Source organism: Branchiostoma lanceolatum, chromosome 3 (genome assembly GCF_035083965.1).
Source record: "Branchiostoma lanceolatum isolate klBraLanc5 chromosome 3, klBraLanc5.hap2, whole genome shotgun sequence".
Classification (NCBI taxonomy): Eukaryota; Metazoa; Chordata; class Leptocardii; order Amphioxiformes; family Branchiostomatidae; genus Branchiostoma; species Branchiostoma lanceolatum.
The window spans coordinates 23,109,723-23,116,681 of NC_089724.1; positions in this window are offsets into that span (position 1 = coordinate 23,109,723).

Genomic DNA, 6,959 nt, shown 5'->3' on the forward strand with positions numbered 1-6,959 from the left:
ATGTACAACATGGCACAATGTTACTACTGATACAGCTTTCATTGGCCATATCCCCAAGTCTTGTTAGCCACCCAGGTTCATACTGACAAGTGAATGGGTTCACTGCCTTCTACACACACCATAAGGTGTTATAAACCGTTTATACACATATATACAGAATGTGGCCCCTTCGACAGTCATGATCATTTGGCAATCTTGCATTAAGGCACTGTCAAGTCCCATGCTTGTACGAGACCTGAACAGTCAGAGCTCCACTGAATTATTCCACTCTTCATCATCCATCTAACAAATGTCTTCCTAAAATAAAAACATTCTTGCTCTCATGTATCGCTCAACCAACAGATCCAATACAACTCCATGGTCACCATCTAGGACACATGAGATAAAGGTGTAGCATCAATTAACTTCCAGAAATACACACCAATGTAGAAAGTATGGGATCTAGCTCCAAGCAAATTCCAGTGTTTGGCATCTTTTTGAATCATGATAGAGCCTTTACGTTGTTACTCCGGGAAGGAGGAATACCTCCTTCTGGGAGTATTGGGAATGCATTTGTTTGCGCGTTCGCAGCTATAACTCACGATCCCGTTGTCGCATTGGTGTGTAACTTGGCATATCGTTTGCCTGGTTCGGCGTGGTGATGCACAATAGCTTTTTACACCATAACTACTTTAAACGTCAATCCAATATCGTAATTGCACCCCTATAATTAATGCTATGTCCCACTACCCTGCCATAGGGACCATGTTATAATCCGTCATGCATGACTGGAATACTTCAGGCAGATACGGGGTATAAATCTTCCTTACTTGCTGTGATCGTATAGTCACCGTTACATTGAAAAATAGACAACGTGCATCACCACACGCAACCTAGCAAACGATATACCAAGTTACATACCCATGCGGCAACGGGAATTGTGAGTTTTAGCTGCGAACATGTGCAGAGTGCTCTCCAGTCTGTGTATTATTGAAGTATGCCGTGTCCACTCGAAACTCGCATACAGTATGTGCGCACGGGACGGACGATGCACTTTTACGCACAGTGTGAAAATGGCAAATCTCTGGACCTTCAAACTTACCACACTTGTAGTTTATAATACGGAGGCTGTGACAATGTAAAAAGTTTACGCAGGGGATGAAAGATTGTTGAGAAATATCTCTCAGAAAAGTGCGCGCGCCAGTGTCACTTCCGGGTGGTTAGATCCGGTGACCTTTGACCTTCGAGCTTCGTGAAATTTTACGATAATATAAATTAGCCTTTTTTTATTGCAAATAGCTTGATAGCTATAGATCAGACCGGCCTGCAATAAATTGTGGAAAGAGGATTTACTGCATATTTGTGATTTCTGATACATCTTAGTTGTAAGGCTGAATGGTTCGTTGATAAAGTGGCCATCTAGATCTAACTTTGTGACTTTTCCCGGAATTTCTAGATCCCATCTGTGCCATGCTGTAAAAACATACTTTTCAGCAGGTTGACCACTCCTGTATTGAAAGAAAAAGATAAACAAACACTTTTTCTTTACTTGCTCTAGAACACTACTTGGACTGTGCAGAGATGCAATTTGTGTGGGTCAATCCTTGTACATACTATAAATACTTCACGGAGAATTGTGTCCTACGGACTCTTGTTAACTTTGTGTTAATATAGCTGCCCTTCTTCAGGGATCTGACAAACATTGCCATCATTTCTAGGGGTGCATGTGCATCACTAATACTGTTTTTCATAAAATGTTTTGGGTTAAAATAACACTATCTCTAATGCCAGGTTAATTCTTCTGTTACATACCAAGCTCCTGTGATACACCCTAACCAGTCTTGTAAACAATAATACGCTACTTTGCACTACTGGCCATAATAAAAAGTCTATTTCAGGAATCCTACTTGATCCAGTTTGTGCCTTTTTGTGGCCTTATGAGTGCCAAGAAAAAGATGAATCAATACATACAACTTCTTCCTAGATCGTGCTGCCTAACCCTGTAACAAATGCAAGTTTGGTGCCAAAAGACTACTTCAGCAGGGAGAGGTATGAGAATGATGATTAACACTTCCCTGCAGGTTATACAAGTGTGGACTACATGATTATATGAAACAAGAATATACACATTGTCACATTTCACAGAAACATTGCAATTGCATAATGGTATCTATAGCCTATAATCATCTGTGACCTTCTTCATACAGAAGTCCCTACATGTCCTTCATAGTCCACTATAGCAAAATATTCTGGCCATCTGCTCCTAGCTTGGGTGGCCTTCACAATATTTCTTTCCAAAGAGAACATGTTGATTCTAAAAACTACTTCCAAAGAGACTTCTCGCATACATTTGTAATTATACCCATTACTAGTGATCAAAGGGAAGATGCTATCTTTTTTGCAAAACTTCAATGGCCTGTGCTATGACACTAAAAGTACAAAGTCTGCATGAAAAATTATACTGTAACAGTGTATTTCTGTAGTGCAGACCTGTAAGGTAAAACTGAATGACAGCTTTTCGCACAGCCTCCATAGCAGAATACAGTTGTCATCAGAGCTGTTTTTCTCACACCCCACATAGCCAGGCAATCAATGCAGCTTGTTATGTGCCACTGCGTCTGCATTTCTATTTTCTTCTGACACTACATTCATTCATGTTCACGTAACGGCACTGAGCCACTCCTTCTATCATCAAAGAGACACCATATGCGCAGCAGAAGACGGTTTCCTCCTCTAACCCTCCTAGTGCTATATAAGTCATCATTCTCGCTGGCTGTATTACAGAGAGAGGATGCACTTCTTCCCACTCCATCTCAGCCAGGCAGAGGGCAGCTTACTGTAAAACAAAGAAATATACATTCTTAGTAGGTGAGAGGGATCTCTCTAAGTTAACCATTTTGATAAACAGATATACTGGGATCATGTAAAACAAATGTACATGCAAAGAATCATCATCGAAGCTTCCCTCCCCAACACCTGGTTGAGAGGGTAGGCCACTGCAGGTTAACTAGCATTTGTGTGCTGGTAGTCATTGATTCAAATACATGGAAATCACAGGAGACAAAAAGCACAATGTATGCTACCGGGGGTATGATTGCATTACCCATGCTTATGCTAGGGTCCCACATTTGCAAACTGTAGCACCTGGCCAAGACAGAAGAAAAACGAGTCGAGTGTGCATCAGGAAATATGCACAAATCATGCTTTTGACTAATTTTGTTAACTTAGTGTGTTTGTCAGCTTTTATATCATACCCACAAACTGCCTGGCCAGGTGCCAGTTCAGAATTAGCCAGCCTTCAGTATTCCCAGCACCTAGGGTGACTTTGCGACAGCTAAATTCAACCCTGGTGAGCCTCATCTTGAAATCATTCTTACACTGTTATTTAAGACAATCTATGTTATACAAACTCATGTTGCACATTGTGTGTTTAATCCAAACCCTGCACGGTTCATTCAGGAACAAATTTTTACCTGAATTGCATTGGTACACCGCCACATGGTATAACATACAAGTACCAGTTGGAATTGGTAAGTGCAAGCTGCATTTGGAGTTGACAGGTTTTGGCCAGCACAAACAAAACCCCTTAGCAAGCAAGAGGTGTAATGGGATCTTCAATACGCTTCGGGCATGAAGGCTCTCCTTGGCACTAATGGGTTACTACATCCCCTCCCCTACCAGCAGCATATTTATTAGGGATCAGCACGACAACGGGTAGGTTAGATTCAAAGCCCCAACATTGCGATTCAGGGTGAGCATCTGCAAAAAAACAAAATCATTACCTACTGCTACACTCAAATACATGTATGTATCTACTCTCCAAGCAGAGGAATAGCTCCGGCTGGTTTTTGACGTGTTTTTGTCAGGCTTTTTATTTTGTCCTATTTTCTTTATGTTGCCAAGCCATATGTATGCATAAGATTAAGAAAACGGGACAAAATAGAAAGCCAGACAAGAATGCCTAAAACCATGTCAAAAACCAGCCGGAGCCATTCCTCTGCTTGGAGAGTAATATGTATCCTGTTGGTTGTTTTGAAACACACAGTAACACCATATCTAACTATCCTGATATTGAAGACCGGCTTGCTGGTCAGCAGACCAAGAGGTACATTGTAGCATGTGAAATATATGTTATAACTGGTAGTCTATATACATATACATAGGAGGCCGCCCGACAATACCTGTGCATGTTCACTCCACTGTGAATTACCCCAGAGGCTCACAGCCAGGTTTCCTCTCTTTTGATATTCCAAGTCAGTCGTACTTGATGGAGAGGCAAGGCTCACATGACAAGACTTCTGGCTATGGAATAAGCCTTGCATGGGGAACAAATTTTGTTTCTTTCAAAAGCACTCCAAACATTGGAAGAGTCACACACTTGACAAGTTGTAGACAGTAATAGACCTTGCAGTATGAATTAATGTTCTGATGTGAATTTTGCTCTGTGATGTGACAATGTCGCTATCTCCCTGAAGTAAAAAACTACTCTCCAAGCAGAGCTAGGGTTTCGGCTGGTTTTTAACGTGTTTTTAGGCGTTTTTGTCATGCCTTCTTCTTTGTCATCGTTTTTGTTTGCAGCACAACAAAAACGATGACAAAGTAGAAGGCATGACAAAAACGCCTAAAAACACGTTAAAAACCAGCCGAAACCCTAGCTCTGCTTGGAGAGTAGGGTTGTCCGCGTCACATCGTCTGCACCACCGGTGAGTACAGAATGGAATGGCTTAGATTTCTTTTTAACGTAAATGTATCACGGATATGTAGGAAGGATGCTTCATAATGCTTTGATGTCTCAACTTGAGGTGAAACGATGAGCAAAGTGGCCTGAACTATTTCTGCATAAGTGGAAACAGACGATGAACAGCTGCGGTGTCTTCTGTGCGATTAAGACGTTCATCTTTATGATCCGCGTCTATACCATTTGAATATGATGTGGTTCACAGTTTTTCTCTCGGTTTTGCATTACTTGTGGTTTGTCGTTTCCTTGTCTCGAGAGCGCTTAGAGCGTAGTTTGAAGTGGAGAACACGATGTCAGTACTCAGACATGTGCGTTGTCTGCAAAAGGTCCCCGGGCCCACCATTGTTTCTCCTGCTGAAGACCTCATAAACGTGAATGGGTACGTGAAAGATGATAATTACTCACAGAGTGCGATCTGTGTGAAGGAGATGCTGTTTTTTTTTCAAAGTTCTTTAACTTGCAAGTGGCGAGTGGGTGTCAGTTCCAGTTAGTTTGCATGATCAGTACGGACACGCGAAAGGAATACAGCAGCGGCGGATGCACCAAGCGTAATCTACTAGTCTTTAGCATCAGGTGTTCAGATCGGACAAGTTGACAGGTTGGCATGTCGGTGTCATCGGTCCACGGGTGCGTTGTCTGCACAGAAGGAAAAGGTCCTCAGGCCTCACATTGTTTCCTCGACTGAAGTCCTGTCATAAGCGATGAAAGACGCTGCTTATGACCGACACTGCCTTATCATAAACCGCTGTTTAATGTCATGACATTCTCAAAACTACACCAGTAACTACATAAGGTTGCTGTGCCATTTATCGAGGGCGTTCATGTCTTCCTTCAGACGTCATCATTGATTATGTGTGCACAACTCTATATGCAACAGGTCGATCGTCTCTTCCCTGTCGGTCAAGAAATTGGTAGGCCGGTCTCAGGAGAACGATTTAGTGTAGTGTAAAATTCCACTGTACACCAGTTTTGAGATCGATCTTATTTGGGGGACTTGTCAAAAGCTTCAATAAAATCAAGTATTGCTAGATCCATTGTTATTTGCTGGTCATTGCGCAAGCAATGTCATAAACTTTTAGAAAAACTGTATTTCTGTGGATCGCGCGGTTCTTCATCTTTCGCAATCCTTCAATATGTTGAACTTTCCAAGTGCTTCCTGACATGCCTATGGATGGTGTGATCAGGAACTTGCAGGAAATCCCTATCTGTTGAACAGGTCTGCTGTTACTGGGGACCGCTCTGTCTCACTGCTTGTATCGTGCATATAGAAGAAGAAGAACGTTGCGCGACATTTGTTACGGGTACAATGTATGGTAATTTGTAGATTTAACAATCTTAAAGAACTAATCTACAACATGAATAATAGTGGAGACAAGCGATCTAGTAATGTGCATTCCAATGCTCTGAAACAATATACAATGTAATGGTAACGATGATAGTATTCTGTCTCAGGAATGTGAAACATTGTCTCGTTTTTGCATAGAGGTATATATAAATTGGCCTATATGGGTAGATATATGAACAGCGCAGGCTGATATCACATTGAACATCTCTGTCTTGGTAGGCGGCAGCATTTTACCGGATTTACATACAATCGATTGAAACAATTTCTGCCGGCCATTGTCATAGGTTGGGCAATCCCTTATGAAGTGGAATTCGTTCTCAATATCATTATGAAAAGTTGGACACAGCCTTTCCTTGGATAGTACTGTGATATAACAAATCTGTAGGAAAATCTGTAGGAAATTGTCTGACGAGATCTGATAGCCTTAGGCTAGTAATAAAACCAGCAGCGCAACTGCTACGAGTATGACTAAGGGTGTCAGTCCGTCAGGACGGCTTGTCGGAGTCACATCGTCTGCACCACCAGAATGGATTAGTTTAGATTTCTTTACAATGTGAATATATTAAAGGTCTGTAGGAAGGATAGAACATGGTTAGACATGATTCTCAACTTGGTGTTAAACGATAGCCTGGAACCCAAACCTATATAGCTCCCGAGTCTCCCAAGAGAGGAGACTCGGGAGACTCGGTAGCTATAATAGGTTTGGATTCCAGGCTAGTTAAACGATGCTCAAAGCGCACTGAACAACTACTACGTATAAGAGTAAACAGAGAACAGTTGCGGCGTCTGCTGTGTAGATGTGTGCCATTAAAATGCATAATGCCGCATATATTTGCATCCCTGCGGTCCTAGACAATTACTCTGTGTCCTACGATTGGTTGAATAGTTTCTTATACC